This window comes from Entelurus aequoreus, linkage group LG23, assembly GCF_033978785.1.
Source record: "Entelurus aequoreus isolate RoL-2023_Sb linkage group LG23, RoL_Eaeq_v1.1, whole genome shotgun sequence".
Lineage (NCBI taxonomy): Eukaryota > Metazoa > Chordata > Actinopteri > Syngnathiformes > Syngnathidae > Entelurus > Entelurus aequoreus.
In genome coordinates, this window is record NC_084753.1 from 39,544,319 (window position 1) to 39,565,378 (window position 21,060).

General features: G+C 41.2%; 1 pseudogene; it reads left to right on the plus strand.

Annotated features, from left to right (window-relative positions):
- LOC133640878 (zinc finger protein 850-like) overlaps positions 1–8,096 on the plus strand; it is a 39,975-nt pseudogene extending 31,879 nt beyond the window's left edge.
- The last annotated feature ends 12,964 nt before the right edge of the window (positions 8,097–21,060 follow it).

The following is a 21,060-nucleotide window of genomic DNA, read 5'->3' on the forward strand; positions in this document are numbered from 1 at the left end:
AGAAAGTGATATCCAAAGAAGCCAATTTGAATTTAATATGCCAGTACTAAGCCCAGTAGAACGCACTAAAGAGTTTGTGGAGCAACTGTCAGAGGCATCTCATGGCCAACACTCACTCCATTCTTGAAATCAGCCAATACTGACTGACCTCTTCCTCAGCGCGCCAGCAGACAATGGACAACGATGAAGATGTTAAGGTCAACACAACGGCTAATAAACAAGAGATGGATAATGTAAAGTACCATGTGCCCAATTACCTACCTGTCCAGCACCACAAACAACCACATCGGGGAGACGTGGGGACTCCACCGCTTCGTATTACTGCAAGTCCATCAAAAGACACCTTCACAAGGAATGATGCAACTCAAAGGATAGATTCTTCATATCAAAAATCATTCCACCATACCCAGCCTCGTCACTTTTCCGCACAAGGAGCAACTTCCTTCGACAATCGGGGTGCATCAGACCTGGCTAAATACCTAATGCGTAAAGAGATGGTTAGCTCTGGTCTTCTCAAGTTTGATGACCAACCACAAAATTACTGGGCCTGGAAGGCATCATTCATGGGCTCCACAAGGGACCTAGATCTCAGTGCACGCCAGGAATTGGATATGCTGGCTAAATGGCTTGGACCTCAATCAGCAGAACAAGCTAAGAGATTAAGAGTTGTGTACATACATAATGCAGAAGCTGGGTTCGAAATGGTGTGACAGAGGCTAGAGGAGTCATACGGTGCACCTGAAATAATTGAGCATGCTTTACTTAAAAAACTTGAGAACTTCCCAAATATCTCAAACACAGACAACCAAAGACTGAGAGAGTTCGGGGACCTTCTTCTTGAGTTGGACGCAGCAAAGTCAAATGAACTCTTACCCGGTCTTCTTCATCTTGACACAGCTCATGGCATTAGTCCCATCCTGATCAAGCTACCATATCGTCTCCAAGAAAAATGGGTTAGTGCAGGCTCAGCATACAAAAGGGACAAAAAGGTGGCTTATCCACCATATCACTTCTTTGTGAACTTCATTATGGAAGAAGCTAAGATCCGCAATGATCCCAGCTTTGCATGTGTCACCAGTGGTAGCGTAACTAATGCTAGACAAGAACGACTTCAACCGAATTACAGGACACCAGTGTCCGTAAAGAAAACTGAAGTGGCGACAGTACTTGAAGCTAAGTACAACTTCCAAGAAAATACATCTGAAGACCCAGATCAAATATGTCCCATCCACAATAAGCCTCACCCTCTACGTAAATGCCGTGGCTTCCGAAACAAACCACTTGAAGAAAGAAAGGCTTATCTGAAAGAGCAACACATCTGTTATCGATGTTGCGCATCTACGAGACACATGGCGAAGGATTGTGAAAAAGCCGTGCAATGTAAAGAGTGTGACAGCACTAGGCACATAACAGCGCTTCACCCTGGTCCACCACCAACAACAGAGAACTCCCCAGTGAAGGAAGATCAAGGCGGGGAGAATAATGAAGATCTCATCCCATCAGTGACATCAAAGTGTACTGAGATCTATGGCAATTCAGTGACTCCAAAATCCTGTTCCAAAATGTGTTTAGTCTGAGCATACCCTGCTGGCCAAAGAGAGAAGGCTGTCAAAATGTTTGCAGTCCTGGATGAGCAAAGTAACCGATCCCTAGCTAAAACAGATTTCTTCAATCTCTTCGGCATCAAATCAGATTCAGCACCATGCACACTGAGGACATGTTCTGGAGTAATGGAGACAGCAGGAAGACGTGCATGCAACTTCATTATAGAGTCATTGGACATGCAAACCACAGTACCTCTCCCCACACTTATAGAATGCGACATGATGCCCGATGACAGATCGGCGATCCCATCACCAGAGATTATTCAGCATCATCATCATCTAGCTCCACTGGAAGGAAAGATACCAGCAGTTGACCCCAATGCAGCAATTTTGCTTTTACTCGGAAGAGATATCATCCAAGTGCATAAAGTAAGGGAGCAGTACAATGGACCTGACGAGGCACCTTATGCACAACGTCTTGACCTAGGGTCGGTCATAGTCGGGGAAGTATGTCTTGGAGGAGCTCATAAGCCAGCAAACATCAACGTCTTCAGGACTAATAGAAACATTTCTAAGTCCATGTTCTCTGTCAGTGAAAAGTTCAGCAGCCCTAATCCGTGCCATGGTCTGCAACCCCCCAAACATCTGGAGGAGATGGACAACCTCGGCAGCCAAGTTTTTGAAAAAGCTAAGAATGATAATAAACCAGGTTTGTCTCCTGATGGTCAAGCATTCCTTGACATTATGAACAGAGAAGTGTACAAAGATGAGTCAAACACTTGGGTTGCCCCGTTACCCTTTCGATCACCTCGTCGCCACCTCTCAAACAATCGGGAGCAAGCATCAAAGCGTCGTTCATCCCTTTATCATACGCAGAAGAGAGGCGTCATATCTGCACCGCCAGGAGACTTCAATGTGAAAGACATCCACTCAAGACAATGGCGGCAAGTCCAACTTCTCTCTGATAGATTCTGGAAGCGATGGAAACAAGAATACCTGTCAACCATACAACCTAGGAGAAAATGGTAAGCAGAAAGGCCTAACCTGCAAGTTGGAGACCTAGTACTACTGAAAGACGGCCAGGTGAGAAGAAATGAATGGCCCACTGGACTCATGGTCAAGTCTATCAACAGCCATGACAACAAAGTAAGAAAAGTCGACGTCAAGATCATCCGACAAGGTACTCCAAGAATCTACACTAGACCTGTATCAGAGGTCGTGTTGCTCCTTCGTAAAGAGACTGTATAGTGGTATAAAACATTATACCAGGTGGGGAGTGTTGTGCCCGTTTGATTGAGGACTATTACTGACACCTTGTGGCGATAGGAAATGCTGCGTGTCATTAGTTTTGGCACTTCCGGTTTACGACGTTAGTCCAGTTTATGAGACAATGAGAGTCAGACAAGTTGTGTTAGCTCTTACAAGCCTTGGAAAAGATAAGTCTTTTTACAATAAAAAATAAAAGTCCAGTGCAAGACAAAGCAAGATCAACAACAATAAAGAGCCTAAATGGATTCATCTGCTTTGGAACTTTATGAGAACGTCCTGGATTGGTTGTTAGCTGTCTGCCAAGCTGTACAACCTCAACACATATAGTGAGGGCAGAACAACATACACACAAACATTATTATAGGACATACACACAAACATTATTGTAGGACATACACACAATAAACATGATTACAGGATATACAAACAATAAACATTATTATAAACAAACATTATTTTCTTTCGAGGCAGGGGCTCCAAAGCATCCATGCATATATATATATATATATATATATATATATATATATATATATATATATATATATATATATATATACATATACATATATATATATATATATATATATATATATATATATATATATATATATATATATATATATATATATATATATACATATATATATATATATATATATATATATATATATATATATATATATATATATATATATATATATATGGATGCTGTATCGGGACAGATCCATTAAGAGTTAGAGCAGAAATATGTCATGTCAAACATATAACACCTTTGTGACATGAAAAAAACACAATTAAATCATGGCGTTTACTTTTTGATATTAATATAAAACTCAAAGCAGTTTGGCTAATGAAGATGAAGTCTAATAAACAAGCTTTGTTCTTCTCCAACAACGCCTCCTTGTAGTTCAGTGCAACAGTTTGGCCAACAAAAATAAAGACTAGTGACACCTCTCACATCGAATACACAATCTTCACAGCCAGCGTTCAATTCAATGAGATGACAAAACATTTGAGCTAGTATTGATGTTAATTGAACACTGATACAGTTTGCAGTTAAATAAAGGAGAAGTGAACATCCCAGTAAAATAAACAAAAAACTTTATAAACAAGTTGCGACAACGTTCACGACACATCACCTGCTGCATGTTTCCTCACCTCATTAACTCTCAGTCACAGCAGCTGATGGACAATGTATTGAGAAAATAAAAGCAACATCAAATAGTTTTTTCCTTCGCTGTATACTTTTAGTGTGGGAACAAGTGGGTTCGTATGTGGGCTCTGTACCGAGGATGTCGTTGTGGCTTGTACAGCCCTTTGAGACACTTGTGATTTAGGGCTATATAAATAAACATTGATTGATTGATTGAAGTGTCTCCAATATTGTCCACACCTGTCTCCATCTAAACACAGCAGTGCGCTCTTAAACGCACGGCGGGAAGCGAGGGAAAATTACATTAACCCAAGCGCTTGGCTCCGTTTACTCCGAGGGCAAATCACCGTAGCAAAGTCCGTGTAGCTTTTCCGCCATGATTATCAAGCCAAACAACGCTAGTGCACATGTGCCTGACTTTGTGTTGCCTAAAATGTATTCATAAATGACAATTTGCTGTAATTGAAACCATTTACGTACCACTTACCGTCGGGAAATTCCCAAAGTTGTGTGGACAATGCTGAAGAAACAAGTCTATGTCAGAAAACCAACACATTTAGCTGAACTGCACCAATTTTGTCAAGAGGAGTGGTCAAAAATTCAAGCAGAAGCTTGTGGATGGCAACCAAAAGCGCCTTATTGCAGTGAAACTTGCCAAGGGACATGTAAGCAAATATTAACATTGCTGTATGTATACTTTTGACCCAGCACATTTGCTCACATTTTCAGTAGACCCATAATAAATTCATAAAAGAAGCAAACTTCATGAATGTTTTTAGTGACCAACAAGTATGTGCTCCAATCACTCTATCACAAAAAAAATAAGAGTTGTACAAATGATTGGAAACTCAAGACAGCCATGACATCATGTTCTTTACAAGTGTATGTAAACTTTTGATCGCGACTGTATATATGCATGTTTATATATCCATCCATCCATTTTCTACAGCTTATCCCTTTCGGAGTCGCGGGGGGTGCTGGAGCCTATCTCAGCTACAATGGGGTGGAAGGCGGGGTATGTATATATATATATATATATATACTGTATATATGTTCAGTTTAACAGTCCAGTTGTGATTGATTGAATGTCCTGAGAATTATACTGGACATTCTTTTGTAATTGCCACAAAATAACGTGTAGTATTTTGTTAATTTCTTGCCAAAAATATTTTTATTTTATAGATATTTTCAAAGCAGAATATTGTCCTTAGGGCCCCCTGGCACCTCATGGGGGACCCGTAAAATCTGTGCCTCTTAAGACGTCACTGTTGGCTTTGTATGCTCATGTTACTTCTCAACTAGTCAAAGTTGATGCTAATCGACCTGTTTCTTCTCCTGTTTACTGAATGTGAAAGCAAAAGTGAGTCCACAAATAACCGAATCGTAAAGCAGAATCGAAAATGAAATCTGAATTGGTAAAATCTTATCTATGTCGATCCCAGCATGTGTTTGTCTTCTTGTGTCCTGCAGACGTCTGTGAAAAATATCGTCCACCTGAGCAGCAGGAGGGGTCCTCCAGTATGGAGCAGAAGAGGTCACAGAACCTCCACGTGAAAGAAGAGGAGCCACAGCCCCCCCACTTTAAAGATGAAGAGGAAGAGTCACAGACTCCTCACATTGAGAATATACAGTCCCTTCACGTAAAAGAGGAACCGGAGGATCCGCAGCCCTCCTACGTCAAAGAGGAAGAAAAACAGCGGCTGTCCCCCCACTTCATAGAGGAAGACAAGAGACACCTCATCAGTGTGAAGAGTGAAGATGATGAGGTCAAAGGTGAGAGTGAGGAGAAGAGAGAGGCGGAGCCTCCAAGCAGCAGCTCAACTCAACACATGACAACAGAAGCTGATGGAGACCACTGTGGAGGATCACAAGCAGACAAGCTCTTAGCTCCACTATCAGATAGTGAGGACACAACGTCACACTCTCCTGACACTGATGATGAACACTCTAAAGATGATAAGACATGTCACACTGACAACACACACTTCACATGTTCTCACTGTGACAAAACTTTTAATGACCGTTGTCGTCTAAAAACACACATGAGAACACACACTGGAGAAAAATCTTTTTCCTGCTCAGAATGTGGTAAAAGTTTTGCAGTAAGTCAAAGTTTAAAAGTACACATGAGAACACACACTGGAGAAAAAACTTTTTTATGTTCAATCTGCGGTAAAGATTTTACTCATAGTCAACATTTGAAAAGACACATGAGAACACACACTGGAGAAAAACCTTTTTTATGTTCAATCTGCGGTAAAGATTTTACTCATAGGCACAATTTGAAAAGACACATGAGAAAACACACTGGAGAAAAACCTTTTCCTGCTCAGAATGTGGTAAAGATTTTACTCAAAGCAACAATTTGAAAACACACATGAGAATACACACTGGAGAAAAACCTTTTTCATGTTCAATCTGCGGTAAAGATTTTACTCAAAGGCAGGATTTGAAAAGACACATGAGAAAACACACTGGAGAAACACCTTTTTCCTGCTCAGAATGTGGTAAAAGTTTTGCAGTAAATCAAAGTTTAAAAGAACACATGACAACACACACTGGAGAAAAACCTTTTTCCTGCTCAGAATGTGGTAAAGATTTTACTCAAAGCAACAATTTGAAAACACACATGAGAATACACACTGGAGAAAAACCTTTTTCATGTTCAATCTGCGGTAAAGATTTTACTCAAAGGCAGGATTTGAAAAGACACATGAGAAAACACACTGGAGAAACACCTTTTTCCTGCTCAGAATGTGGTAAAAGTTTTGCAGTAAATCAAAGTTTAAAAGAACACATGACAACACACACTGGAGAAAAACCTTTTTCCTGCTCAGAATGTGGTAAAGATTTTACTCAAAGCAGCAATTTGAAAACACACATGAGAATACACACTGGAGAAAAACCTTTTTCATGTTCAATCTGCGGTAAAGATTTTACTCAAAGGCACAATTTGAAAAGACACATGAGAAAACACACTGGAGAAAAACCTTTTTCCTGCTCAGAATGTGGTAAAAGTTTTGCAGTAAATCAAAGTTTAAAAGAACACATGAGAATACACACTGGTGAAAAACCTTTTTCGTGTTCAGTCTGCGGTAAAGATTTTACTCACAGTTCCAGTTTCAACGCACACATGAGAATGCACACTGGAGAAAAACCTTTTCCCTGCTCAGAATGTGGTAAAAGTTTTGTAACAAATGTACGTTTAAAAGTACACATGAGAACACACACTGGTGAAAAACCATACTCCTGTTCAAGCTGCAACAAAACCTTCCGTTACCTAAAAACTCTTACAGCACACATGAGAGCACACACAGGAGAGAAAGTGTTGAGTTGCAGTGTGTGTGGTGAAAGATTCTCTTCTAAGTACCAGTGTAAGAAACACAAGTGTGCTGGTGAGAACAGCAGCAGCAAATGAAGATGCAGGATTTAAAATCAACTTTCTAACAACATCAGCACATATAACATGTGTGACATCATTGTTGTGTGTGTAACACAATCTTGTTAATATGATTCTAACATTTATAGATTAGACACTTCAGATTAGTGCTTTTATTTCAGTCAAGTACATGAGTTAATATACACATTTGTGTACTTTAAAATGAACAGAACAATTTGACTGAAAAGGTGAGAATAAACAGTACATAAAATATGTTACATACAATAAACATTTTAAGTGTAGATATTCATAGTTCACTTTTATACTTATTCATAATAGTGTTTTATATATGTATTTTGAAATAATGAAGGGTTACATATTTTATTTTCTATTTGTGGATAATTCTAAAGATGAACTCCTTTATAAGATATACATATTTGTTTTACATGTGTTCATACCTTTGCTTTTGAGTACTCATAAATCCCTCTTAGTTCATATTTACTGGTTCACATCTGAAACATCTTCTGGACCACGTCTGGAAGCATATTATTTACTTTATACATCATTTGAGCAGTTGTGTTTTATACAAGATAATTTACTTTTAAAATGTGTGACTTTTTGAATAATTTGTTGGGTCTCTATAATCCATTCTATTAATTATCTTTATTACTCTCTTGTGTAATATGAATATTGTTGTGTGATTGTTTTATATGTATGTCCCCAGACCTTTATGCAATAAACAATGTATGCTTCAACTAAAGTTGGGTACAATAAATGTAGTTAATATCTGTGGGTATGTATTTTATTATATTTATTATAATAGTCAATTTTTAAAATGTTTTCTTTATATGACTTACACGTAGTTTCCAGGTTACTTCATCATCTAGACTAACTCAGCCTGGAGGATGTGTGTAATGTTGAGATGTATTGGAGATGACTTGGTTTGTTTGGATGTTGTCAACCTGTCAATTGTCAGATCTCGCAAGAGAAACAAGCAACCAGTTAGGTTGGGTTGATATCAGCATACTTCAGTCATCAACAATTATACCATCTGAAAAAAGGACATTGTAACCGTGTAGGTCTGACTTGGTAGGATATGTACAGCGAGCAGTGAACATTAGTGAGCTCAGAAAGCATAAGAACAAGTATATACATTTGATTATTTACAATTCCGGGGAGGTGGTATGTGGTGGGGGGAGGGTGTTAGGCTAGGGTTTTAGCTGCTTGGAGGTGTTCTTTTAGTGAGGTTTTGAAGGAGGATAGAGATTCACTTTCTTTTACACCTGTTGGGAGTGCATTCCATATTGATGTGGCATAGAAGGAGAATGAGTTAAGACCTTGTTAGATCGGAATCTGGGTTTAACGTGGTTTGTTGAGCTCCCCCTGGTGTTGTGGTTATGGCGGTCATTTACGTTATGGAAGTAGTTTGACATGTACTTCGGTATCAGGGAGGTGTAGCAAATTTTATAGACTAAGCTCAGTGCAAGTTGTTTTACTCTGTACTCCACCCTGAGCCAGCCCACTTTGGAGAAGTGGGTAGGAGTGAGGTGTGATCTGGAGTGGAGGTCTAGAAGTAACCTGACTAGCTTGTTCTGGGATGTTTGGAGTCTATATTTGAGTTTTTTGGAGGTGATGGGGTACCAGGAGGTGCATGCGTAGTCGAAAAAGGGTTGAATGAGAGTTCCCGCTAGAATCTTCATGGTGCTTTTGTTGACCAGAGAGGAGATTCTGTAGAGACATCTTGTTCGTTGGTTGACCTTTTTGATTACCTTGGTTGCCATTTTATCACAGGAAAGATTAGCCTCTAGAATGGAACTTAGGTAAGTGACCTCATCTTTCCTGGTGATAACAATGTCACCCACTTTAATAGTGAAGTCACTGACTTTCTTAAGGTTGATTTGGGACCCAAATAGGATGGATTCCGCTTTACCTAAGTGTATGGATAGCTTGTTGTCAGTGAGCCAGGTGCAAATACTAAGGAGTTCAGCACTGAGGATTTTTTCCGCCTGTGACTTGTCCCTGTCTGATACCAGCAGGGCCGAGTCATCCGCAAACAGGAACAATTCACAGTCGCATGCTGATGACATGTCATTAACGTATATTAGGAACAGTAAAGGCCCTAATATACTGCCTTGGGGGACTCCACAGTTTACTGAGGGGGGGGGGGGGGGGGGGACAGGGTGCTGTTCACCTCTACCACCTGTTTCCTCCCCTCCAAATAAGATTGCATCAAATCCGATTGCTCTGAGCTTATCCAACAGTATAGCGTGCTTAACGGTGTCAAAGACCTTCTGAAGGTCCAGCATGACCATGCCGCAGTATTTGCCCGCGTCCACCTCATGTTTGATGTGGTCGGTCAGATAGAGAAGGCATGTGTTAGTGGAGTGCTTTGTTCTGAAGCCGGATTGGAATTTGTACATGAGTTTTTTAGTGGCAAGGTATCTATCGACTTGTTCATAAACTATTCTTTCCATTACTTTCAAAATGGAACTGAGAATAGAAACAGGTCGGTAGTTACCAGGTTCTAATTTGCTTCCTTTTTTAAAAAGGGGAGTTACTCTTATCTTGAAATCTTTTGGTACTTGGCCTTGTTTAAGTGAGAGGTTTATTATGTGTGATGATTGGGGCAATGGTGGTGGCAGAGTCCCTGAGGAATCTGGAGGGGATATTGTCAAGGCCAGTGGCCTTGGTCTTAAGAGTGGGTGGCAGGATAAACAGGTCAACAACGCAAGAGGAATCAAAACATCCTGTCAAAGATCTGCATATCACCTTACTTATCCTTCAATATGTTCCCGAAAAACTTGGACTCAGTGGCAGGAATCATGTCTTGTCAAAGGTACGGCAGAAGTACTAGATATTGAAGTCCCACGCAGCTGTCAGAATAATTCTGTCACAATGTGTAACTTGCAGACGTCAGCACAGAAAACCAGAAAGGCAAACAATGGCAGACCTCCCCAGTCAAAGACTCGAGCCAGATGCGCCTCTGTGGACTATTTTGGTCCATTTGAAATCAAAAGGGGCAGGACCATAGTGAAGAGGTATGGAGTCATTTTTACTTGCTTGACGATAAGAGCCGTACACATGGAAGTGGCAAGTTCTTTGGACACGGACTCATGCAGTCACGTGCTGCAGAGGTTCATAGCAAGAAGAGGGCAAGTAAAGTGGTTCCAACCCCAGAGGAATATCAGCAAAGATGATATTGTCCTTATTGTGAATGACTCGTCCCCACGAAATTCATGGACGATGGGCCGTGTGAGCGACGTGATTAACGACAACCAAGGACGGGTTCGACAGGCCCGGTTGAGGACCAGCATCGGTGTGTTCCTGAGACCTGTGACTAAGCTCTGTTTGTTGGTCGAAGGTGACGTGTAAACCCTTTATTATGTCACTTGAAACAGTGGTAAAGGCTGATCTCCTCCATGTGCTGGTGACCTCTGACTCCATCCCCTTTTCCTTTTGTTGTATCTTCCACACCAGCATACATGCAAAATAGTTCCAGTTTTGTACACAGTAAGGAAATGGTGTAAAAACACTTATCTGGTACATGCCTATAACAAAGTACATGTGTGTAACACCAAGGTACATGAAAGTACGTGTGTGTAACACCAAGGTACATGAAAGTACATGTGTGTAACACCAAGGTACATACCTATATCAAAGTACATGTGTGTAACACTAAGGTACATGCCTATATCAAAGTACATGTGTGTAACACCAAGGTACATGCCTATTTCAAAGTACATGTGTGTAACACCAAGGCACATGCCTATATCAAAGTACATGTGTGTAACACCAAGATACATGCCTATTTCAAAGTACATGTGTGTAACACCAAGGTACATGCCTATATCAAAGTACATGTGTGTAACACCAAGGTACATGCCTATATCAAAGTACATGTGTGTAACACCAAGGTACATGCCTATATCAAAGTACATGTGTGTAACACCAAGGTACATGCCTATATCAAAGTGTATGTATCTAACACCAAGGTACATGCCTATTTCAAAGTACATGTTTATCATGCAAGGTACCTTCAGGACCAGTTAACTTTAAAGGCCTACTGAAATGAATTTTTCTTATTTAAACGGGAATAGCAGATCCATTCTATGCGTCATACTTGATCATTTCGCGATATTGCCATATTTTTGCTGAAAGGATTTAGTATAGAAAAACGACGATAAAGTTCGCAACTTTTGGTCGCTGATTAAAAAAAAGCCTTGCCTATACCGGAAGTAGCGTGACGTCACAAGAGGTAGGACTCCTCACAATTCCCCGTTGTTTACAATGGAGCGAGAGAGATTCGGACCGAGAAAGCAACGATTACCCCATTAATTTGAGCGAGGATGAAAGATTCGTGGATGAGGAATGTGAGAGTGAATGACTAGAGTACAGTGCAGTGTATCTTTTTTCGCCCTGACCGTAACTTAGGTACAAGGTCTCATTGGATTCCACACTCTCTCCTTTTTCTATTGTGGATCACGGATTTGTATTTTAAACCACCTCGGATACTATATCCTCTTGAAAATGACAGTCGAGAACGCAAAATGGACATTCACAGTGACTTTTATCTCCACGACAATACATCGTTGAAGCTCTTTAGCTACGGAGCTAACGTGATAGCATCAGGCTCCAATGCAGATAGAAACAAAATTTAAAAAAACCCTGACTGGAAGTATAGACAGAAGATCAACAATACTGTTAAACCATGAACATGTAAATACACGGTTAATAATTTCCAGCTTGGCAAAGCTTAACAATGATGTTGCTAACGAGCCATTGAAGCTAACTTAGCTACAGAGCGGCGGCGGGCGTTGTAGCTTTCGACGACACCCCGACCGCCATCAGAGTCGGCAAGAAACATATATTTCCCCAAAGTTACGTACGTGACATGCACATAGCGACACGCACGTACGGGCAAGCGATCAAATGCTTGGAAGCCAAAGCTGTACTCACGGTAGTGCGTCTGTTATCCTGCTCAAACACAACACAACCTCCTGGTGTTGGTGTTGCTGTAGTCCGCCGCTAATACACCGATCGCACCTACAACTTTCTTATTTGCAGTCTCCATTGTCCATTAAACAAATTGCAAAAGATTCACCAACACAGATGTCCAGAATACTGTGGAATTGTTCGATGAAAACAGAGCAGTTTGTATGGTGACACATTGGGTCCTTCGTCGCGCCGTCGATCGCTGAAACGCAGGTGAGCACGGCTGTTGATGAGCAGATGAGGGCTGGCTGGCGTAGGTGGAGCGCTAATGTTTTTATCATAGTTCTGTGAGGTCCGGTTGCTAAGTTGCTAAATTAGCCTTAGCGTCGTTAGCAACAGCATTGTTAAGCCTTACCAGGATGAGAATTTTTAACCGTGTAGTTACATGTACATGGTTTAATAGTATTGTTGATCTTCTGTCTATCCTTCCAGTCAGGGGTTTATTTATTTTGTTTCTATCTTCATTTGAGACAGATGCTATCACGTTAGCTCAGTAGCTAAGTGTGTCACCGATGTATTGTCGTGGAGATAAAAGTCACTTTAAATGTCCATTTCGCGTGCTCGACTCTCATTTTCAAGAGGATATAGTATCCGAGGTGGTTTAAAATACAAATCCGTGATCCACAATAGAAAAAGGAGAGAGTGTGGAATCCAATGAGCCAGCTTGTACCTAAGTTACGGTCAGAGCGAAAAAAGATACGTCCATCACTGCCTCTCAAGTCCTTCACTGTAACGTTCCTCATCTACGAATCTTTCATCCTCGCTCAAATTAATGGGGTAATCGTCACTTTCTCTGTCCGAATCTCTCTCGCTCCATTGTAAACAACGGAAAATTGTGAGGAATACTAGCTCCTGTGACGTCACGCTACTTCCGGTACAGGCAAGGCTTTTTTTTATCAGCGAGCAAAAGTTGCGAACTTTATCGTCGATTTTCTCTACTAAATCCTTTCAGCAAAAATATGGCAATATCGCGAAATGATCAAGTATGACACATAGAATGGATCTGCTATTCCCGTTTAAATTAAAAAAAATTCATTTCAGTAGGCCTTTAAATGTGATTTAGAAAAAGTTGCAATGTTGACTAATAAAACAAAGCTGGGTTTTTTTTTCTTTCAAACTGTCATTGCTCAAAACATAATATTGAATCAAAATCAACGTTATTATGAATTATTGACCTATCCAAGGTTCCCATTACTTCACATCAAATATTACACTAAGAAAAATATTTTTGGTGGAAGATTTTGCAAATTTGGTAAATAAATAACCCCAAAATGTATATTTTGTTGTTTTCTTACTGTACCGAAAATTAACCGAACCGTGACCTCTAAACCGAGGTACGTACCGAACCGAAATTTTTGTGTACCGTTACACCCCTATAAAATACTGAACAGATGTTTACTTTACCCTAATAAACATCTGTTCAGTATTTTAACATAAAATAGTTTGATTGTGAGGCATTAAAAGCCACAAAATGCATCATTCCAATGGTCAAATCAACATCAGAACCCAACATTGATTAAACGTCGTCAAAAAGCATGTTGTTTCAACGTTGTATTTGTGTTGTAGAATAATGATTGGGAAATGACCACATTTCAATGTTAAATCAACGTCCCAACCCAACATTGTCAAAAAGCATGTTGTTTCAATGTTGTAGAATATTGGTTGGGAAATGACCAAATTTCAACGGTCAATTTAACGTCACAACCTGACATTGAATAAACGTTGTCAAAAAGCATGTTGTTTCAACGTTGTATTTTTGTTGTAGAATATTGGTTTGGAAATGACCAAAATTCAATGTTAAATCAACGTCACAACCATTGATTCTAATGTGTTGATCAAATCCGCGTCTCTTTGTTAGCAGCTAACAGGCTAAGCTAACTAGCATGCTAAGCTAACTAGCATGCTAAGCTAACTAGCGCGCTAAAACAACTAGCAAGCTAAGCGGGCCTAATAATCTCCAAAGTTGAGTGAGACGAGTGGAGTTTATCCTGACACGGAGGATGAATAAAGTGTAGTTAGTAGCGATGTGAGGAGATGTGCCGAGGCTTAGAAGCGTGTGTGGAGTAAAGGAGGACTTTGCTGCAAAGCGCATATCCTCCACGCATGCGTCACTTAGGGGCGGGGCCACAGAGTCATAGTGATGGGCAAGTCATGAACGAACCGTTCAAAATGTATGTTTTCATGGTGCCCACACAAAAAACATGGCAACAAATGATATTTCCAAATATATCAACCGTATTTGACTTTTAATCAGGTATATATGAAAATAATGAAAAACTATTGTTTTTAATGCACTTATTTTTGCTGTTTTTATTTGCCATATGCGTTTTATAGTGTTGTATGCTCATGATTCATTATCTATCCACAAAGATGGACCACTATTTCTAAGAACTGGCTGTTGGCTTGCAATTTTAGCAGCTTTGGTTCATTATCATCCATTATACAGATGTGCATACAAATGTGAGTTTTGTGGAAGAAATGTAAGTAATATGAAGGAATAAAATAAGCTTGATCTCCTCTGTAAAATGATTTTGTGTATAATCTCTCAAATCTCCTGTTTTCATTTTGAAGTTTACACAAAGATGAGGATGAAAGTAAAAAGTGGGATGTGCTTTTGAAGAAGGAATAAACATTTGCAAGTAATTTCTCAGTGTGGTGGTTTTGATAAGACAGAAAATATTGTTTGACTCAGAAATGATTTCAGTCCTTCATGTTGACGTTACCAGTTCACCTCCAAGGACTAGATGTGTCATCACAAGTCCTTCAGCAATGATGAATGTAGATATTATCAATCACAGGGAAGGTATTTATTATTATTTTTAGGTACTATGCCTCTTCGTTTTAGCTGGAAAAGGGCAGGAATAGCCTACATCTTCCTCCAGAAGAGAACATGTCTGTGACCTCTCAGATGATCCAGAAACTGGAACCTCCCACTAGGGGTGTTGCTAAGCATAAAGCTCGACTAGGGCACAGCCCCCACTATGACTACTTTGGACCCCTCCAAAACACACACACACACACACACACACACACACACACACACACACACACACACACACACACACGTTTGTCTCTGCTTCAAGGGAAAGAATTATGACATGTAGTCTCTTCTCAAGGTTAGGGCTTCAAGGATAGGGCTATCACTTCTGCATTCCGAAGTCCAAATTAGGGCTTCTTCCCTATGAGGAGTGATCCAGCCCACCTGCGAATGTCAAACTAAGGGGCCTTATCTTATTATGTTTTTAAACTGAAATACTACTATTTACTTAAACTTGGTTCTTAGCTTTCCCCAAGGTGAATATAAACCTTCACCATAAGCAAAACATAATATGAGTTAATTAGTTCACTTCAGTATCTAATGGTGCATCAGAATTGGTGTTTTGTAGGAAGAATGTTGTTCCTCTTTTGCATCGGCCTTGTGTGTCCTCACCCAGCCAGTCTCTGGTAAACAATGTCCCATCATGCTGACATCCACTGAATGTGAGGGCTCATAAAACACCACATAAACATACATAGGCCAGCCCCTGGGGTCGACTTCCCAAGGATGCTGAGTGTCTCCTATCTTGGGGAGTTGTGAAGATGTTGTAACGGACAGGCCACTGACGGCCAAGTGGGGGGGGGGTCAGTATTTTGGTCAGCAACAGGGCCCCAAAATTGTAAACTGACTGACACTGTGTAAGAGAGACATGGCACCATCTGTGTCCTATTTGATACGATGACATTCAGCATTTTTCAAGGTCCAACTTTCAGACAAGGGTCGATGACATCAAATGGAAGTATACATCTGACCTGGCTCCTCACAGGAACTGCAGTCTTGTTCTAGTACTTTGAATAAAGTTCTCCTAGGACTGTCGATTAGTCCGCCCCCTCCTCACAGTTTCCCATTGTTTACAATGCAGCGAGAGAGATTCAGACCGAGAAAGCGACGAGAACACCATTAATTTGAGCGAGGATGAAAGATTTGTGGATGAGGAAAGTGAGAGTGAAGGACTAGAGTGCAGTGCAGGACGTATCTTTTTTCGCTCTGACCGTAACTTAGGTACAAGCTGACTCATTGGATTCCACACTTTCTCATTTTTCTATTGTGGATCACAGATTTGTATTTTAAACCACCTCGGATACTATATCCTCTTGAAAATGAGAGTCGAGAACACGAAATGGACATTCACAGTGACTTTTATCTCCACGACAATACATTGGTGAAGCTCTTTAGCTACTGAGCTAACGTGATAGCATCGGGCTCAAATGCAGATAGAAACAAAATAAATAAACCCCTGACTGGAAGGATAGACAGAAGATCAACAATACTATTAAACCATGGACATGTAACTACACGGTTAATAATTCCCCGCTTGGCAAAGCTTAACAATGCTGTTGCTAACGACGCCATTGAAGCTAACTTAGCAACGGGACCTCACAGAGATATGATAAAAACATTAGCGCTCCACCTACGCCAACCAGCCCTCATCTGCTCATCAACACCCGTGCTCACCTGCGTTCCAGCGATCGACGATGCGGTCGGCGGCCCGGAGACGTAGGAAGTCAAGGTGAGGTCGCCGGCTAGCGCGTCTGCTATCCAACAAAGTCCTCCTGGTTGTGTTGCTGTAGTCCGCCGCTAATACACCGATCCCACCTACAACTTTCTTCTTTGCAGTCTCCATTGTTCATTAAACAAATTGCAAAAGATTCACCAACACAGATGTCCAGAATACTGTGGAATTATGAGATGAAAACAGAGCTGTTTTGTGTTGGATTCAATGGGCTCCGAATACTTCCGTTTAACTAGTGACGTCACTCGCATACGTCATCATACAAAGACTTTTTCAACGGGAAGTTTAGCGGGAAATTTAAAATTGCACTTTATAAGTTAACCCGGCCGTATTGGCATGTGTTGCAATGTTAAGATTTCATCATTGATATATAAACTATCAGACTGCGTGGTCGCTAGTAGTGGCTTTCAGTAGGCCTTTAAAGATTCCTCTTCAAGTATTTTTTCTGACATGTTTATGCTGTATTGCTTTGTTTCTTCTGCCTGTCTCACTTTGCTAGATGCATCATATTCAGACTAATGTCTCGCCTTACTTAGAGTGTGTTTACTTTTCCTAACTAAGAGTTTCCCGCTTATCTCCAACCCTTCCCCCATGCATTCCTGAGCTAAGATAAAATGTGTGTGCCTCACCGACACTCTCCTGTAAACGGACAACTTGTGTCTTTTGAAGCCTCCAATAAATACTAAAAAAAATAATAATTCTCTGAACATTCCTTATTAAATAGATTATTAAATTATAAAACAACAGACACTTTGCTTGTCCTCAAGATGATGTTACATTTTGGATGCATGGCCGACCGTGGAAGTCCTGTGGGGAGTGCTCAGAGAGTATGGGGTATCGGACTGTCTGATTTTGGGGCTCCGCTCCCTGTTCGATCAGTGTCAGAGCTTGGTCCGCATTGCCGGCAGTAAGTCGGACCTGTATCTAGTGAGGGTTGGACTCTGCCAAGGCTGCCTTTTGTCACCGATTCTGTTCATAACTTTTATGGACAGAATTTCTAGGCGCAGTCAAGGCGTTGAGGGGATCCGGTTTGGTGGCTGCAGGATTCAGTCTCTGCTTTCTGCAGAGGATGTGGTCCTGATGGCTTCATCTGGCCAGGATCTTCAGCTCTCACTGGATCGGTTCGCAGCCTAGTGTGAAGCGACTGGGATGAGAATAAGCACCTCCAAGTTCGAGTCCATGGTTCTCGCCCGGGAAAGGGTGGAGTGCCATCTCCAATTTGGGGAGGAGATCTTGCCCCATTTGGAGGAGTTTAAGTATCTCGGAGTCTTGTTCACGAGTGAGGGAAGAGTGGATCGTGAGATCAACAGGTGGATCGGTGCGGCATCTTCAGTAATGCGGACGCTGTATCGATCCGTTGTGGTTAAGAAAGAGCTGAGCCGGAAGGCAAAGCTCTCAATTTACCGGTCGATCTTCGTTTCCATCCTCACCTATGGTCATGAGCTTTGGGTTATGACCGAAAGGACAAGATCACGGGTACAAGCGGCCGAAATGAGTGGGGCTCTCCCTTAGAGATAGGGTGAGAAGCTCTGTCATCCGAGAGGAGCTCAAAGTAAAGCCGCTGCTCCTCCACATCGAGGAGACAGATGAAGTGGTTTGGGCATCTGGTCTGGATGCCACCCGAACACCTCCCTAGGGAGGTGTTTCAGGCACGTCCGACCGGCAGGAGGCCACGGGGAAGACCCAGGACACTTTGGGAAGACTATGTCTCCCGGCTGGCCTGGGAACGCCTCAGGATCCCCCGGGAGGAGCTGGATGAGGTGGCTGGGAGAGGTAAGTCTGGGCTTCTCTGCTTAGGCTGCTGCCCCCGCGACCCGGCCTCGGATAAGCAGAAGAAAATGGATGAATGGATGGTTGGGCTGCAATGGTTGTGTTCTCTCGGATGCAGAATTGTACACCTTTCCTGATTGTCAGCTCCCAGACAGTGGTCGAGGAGCGCAGGGGAGACATTCCCTCCAGGGCCGATGTATCGTCGGGGGTAACACCCTCCACTTTACCCGGCAGTGGGTCCTACAGTTCCGTTGTTGGGTTGGAATGACGACCCAACAGTTGTCGATTCGTTGCAACTCTGTCACTTTATTTATGTTTTCCACAAAGCCAACCGGACATCCACTAAGCTACTAACGCTCCTGCACATTAACTGCTTCCACTCCCTCACCTCACTTGCCCACTCACTTACTCAGTCACTCACCTCACATACTGCCATTCTTAAAGGAGCACACACACTCTGGATGACAAATAAAACACAATTACACTCCAGCATAGTAATAAACATTAACATTTCCATACAGACATACAGTTCCATATACATTCAATATAACTGAAAGGATGCAGCATGACTAGTAGGAGTCAATATAAGGGGAATGCAATAATGTAGCTTGTAGTGTGATGGAAGCAGATCAGAATCATATCCATATTTAAGTGTTACTTCTTTCTAAAACTCCTATAGTCATATTTACATCAGCTAATGTCTCGTGTGGTACAAAGTGCTTGGATTCGAGTGTCCTTGAGTAGACAGGCAGAGCGCTGTTGAGACTGCCATAACATTCCTAAGATAACGAGCACAGGGCAGTGCTGAGCTTGGGGGGACAGGGGGGGGGGAGACCGAGCTAGACCGATCTGGACCGGGCTGGGGAACGCTGGTATGCTGGATTGGTCTCAGTTTGTCCTCTAAGCTTGGAGAATAAACCACAAAATACCAATTACTGCCTGTTGATTGAATATAAACATATTAGCGTATTGCCATAAAAAGAATCTGGGAGAGACTAGCAATTTGAATTCCCCATTGGAGGAATGCTGGTCAACGCAACAAGTGCAAATGCAAGAATGTATCAGTCCATGTGTTTAGTGCACACATTACAGTCGAGCCAAACAGCCCTAAAAAAATATTACAATTTCCAACACTCAGGCTACAATTTATGAGGAGAAGCAATTAGCATTTTAAAGTATAATGGTAGCTGAGTTCCCTGTAATAACTCCAAACACTCACAGAAAAATACACTCAGTGCATTTTACGCCAAAGTGCAAACAATAACTATTGTCAAGTTGTTGTTTTTTAAGTAAAGAACAATGCTATTAGCTTGAACAGCTTATACAGTAAATTCGGTAAGTGTATTAAAAACAGTACTCGTTAATTATTTTCATATTTATCTGATTGAAAGTCAAATACGGTTGATATATTTGAAATATCATTCATTAGTTGCCATGTTTTTTGTGTGGGCACCATGAAAATATACATTTTGAACGGTTCGTTCATGACTTGCCCATCACTATGACTCTTTGGCCCCGCCCCTAAGTGACGCATGCGTGGAGGATATGCGCTTTGCAGCAAAGTAGTGATGGGATCGGCAGTTCTTTTGACTGTACTGAATCACTAGAATCAGTTCCTAAAATTCGTTCAAAAAATTCGTTCACCGAATCACCCCCCCCCCCCCCCCAAAAAAAAAAAAAAAAAAATTGGGGGGGGGGGGGGGCGTGCGTAGTACAGACAGTACAGTGCAGACATTCGCGCACTGCGTAGGGACTCGCGTTAATCTAACAACAACAACAGTTGCAGTAGAAGTTATAATAATAATAATAATAATAATATGAATCAGAATTGATCCCCAAGGAGAAATTTATTTTTGTTACAATAACTGTGTAAATAATAGCCTATGTATGTGTACATACATTAGTTATTATTTTTATTTTAAATCTTCTCAAAATAGCCTGCTTACACTTTACCCCCCGCCCCTTCTTTCTGTCTCCTCTACTAGTCTACTCTCATTTTGTTTTCATCTGGCTTGTTTTCATGGGATCGGCAGTTCTTTTGACAGTACGGATCACTAGAATCAGTGACTGACAGCGCCACACGGTGGCCAGTTCAGTACGTGTACCGAATCTCTTCTGCAGCAGCAGTACAGTTTAATTGCAAATCAGCATTATTATAATGATGATGATAGCTACTAAACAACATCAACAACAGTTGCAGTAGAATGGATAATAATAATAATAATAATAATATGAATCAGAATCCCCAAGGAGAAATGTATTTTTGTTACAATAACTGTGTAAATAATAGCCTATGTATGTGTACATACATTAGTTATTATTTTTATTTTAAATTTTCTCAAAACAGCCTGCCCTACACGTTACCCCCCCCCCCCCCCCCCCCCCCCCCCTCGCGTCGCTGCT